The sequence below is a fragment of the Sinocyclocheilus rhinocerous genome, unplaced genomic scaffold, assembly GCF_001515625.1.
Source record: "Sinocyclocheilus rhinocerous isolate Xijiao unplaced genomic scaffold, SAMN03320098_v1.1 scaffold958, whole genome shotgun sequence".
Lineage (NCBI taxonomy): Eukaryota > Metazoa > Chordata > Actinopteri > Cypriniformes > Cyprinidae > Sinocyclocheilus > Sinocyclocheilus rhinocerous.
The window spans coordinates 255,712-257,222 of NW_015650342.1; the positions used below are offsets into that span (position 1 = coordinate 255,712).

The window sequence follows — 1,511 nt, forward strand, 5'->3', positions numbered from 1 at the left end:
CACCAGGTCATGGACGGGATCTTTTACTGTCGGAAACCGCCCTGCTGGTTCCTCCTCCCTCACCACCCTCGACGGTGGTGCAGCTAGGGGGTATACAAGGGTCCCCCCGGTGGAGCGGCCGGTTGCGATGCAATTGTGTACTAACACCGCATCCACCCGGCAGGGCGAACCGTGCCTCCCCTCCCGGGTCTGTAGGTACTCGTCTGGCCTGTCCAGCGATGCTTATACGGCCTGTGGAGAAGCCCGAGCGACGAAGGTCACCGCGAGTTCTCTGGGTTGTGCGATGTCCACACTTGTGGTCCAGGAGTGCCATCTCTGGCTGTGTCTGGTTGATATGAGCGAAAGATCAAGAGGCCCCAGGGACGGGTGACCCAGAGAGGGAGGAAGCTGCTCTTTGGGGGATGGTGAAGGCGGTTTTCTCTGTCCCTGGGTCCCAGGAGGGCACGGAAAGTCACGGACGGACCAGCACCGGACCACACTCATCCTCCTCCATCGCCAGCAGGCAGCAGCGGGCAGTTCGAGAGCGTCAACAAAGGCCCTACTCACGCGAAGGATGCAATAGAGCCGGTCCCTCCAGCCGCTATGAATACAGGGTTTTACAGCCCTTATTTCATTGTACCCAAGAAAGGCAGTGGGTTACGAGCAATCTTGGATCTGCGTGTCTTGAACCGGGCCCTTCGCCGGTTACCGTTCAAGATGTTGACGCAGAAACGCATCTTCGGGTACATCCGTCCCCGAGATTGGTTTGCAGCAATCGACCTGAAGGATGCGTACATTTTCTTGTGTCGATCCTTCCGCGCCGCAGACCATTTCTGCGGTTCGCGTACGAAGGACGAGCATATCAGTACGAGGTCCTGCCCTCCGGGCTGTCCCTGTCGCCCTGTGTCTTCATGTAAGTTGCGGAGGCAGCCCTTGTTCCCCTGAGAGAACAGGGCGTTCGCATTCCCAACTACCTCAATGACTGGCTCATACTAGCTCAGTCTCAGCATCAGTTGTGTGCACACAGGGACTTGGTGCTTTCGCACCTCAGCCAGTTGGGCCTTCAGGTCAACTGGGAAAAGAGCAAACTCTCCCCGACGCAGAGGATCTCTTTTCTCGGTATGGAGTTGCGTTCCTCCAGGCAGGAGTGCCCCTAGAACAGGTCTCCAGGCATGCTGTGGTTTACACGGATGCCTCCACCACCGGCTGGGGGGCCATGTACAATGGGTACGCAGTGTCGGGGGGATGGACGGGCCCCCAACTGCACTGGCATATCACTTGCCTACAGTTGTTAGCAGTGCGCCTTGCCTTGAACCGTCTCAAAGGGTGCTTACGAAGCAAGCACATGCTGGTCAGAACGGACAACACGGCGACCGTTGCGTACATCAACCGACAAGGTGGTCTGCGCTCGACTCAGAGATGGGGCACCCTGTGGCACCAGCGTCCAGACCTATGGAAACTTCATGTCTGGTCCCTGGACGGGACGCGGAGGTTCTAGGTGACCTACCCCAGGAGGTAGTGAACACTATCAC

General features: G+C 58.1%; 1 protein-coding gene across 1 annotated transcript in view; it reads left to right on the forward strand.

The window, feature by feature from the left end:
* Positions 1–1,511, forward strand: part of LOC107711790 (guanine nucleotide-binding protein G(I)/G(S)/G(T) subunit beta-1) — a 32,747-nt gene that overhangs the window by 26,681 nt on the left and 4,555 nt on the right. The gene's annotated exons all lie outside the window — the stretch shown is intronic.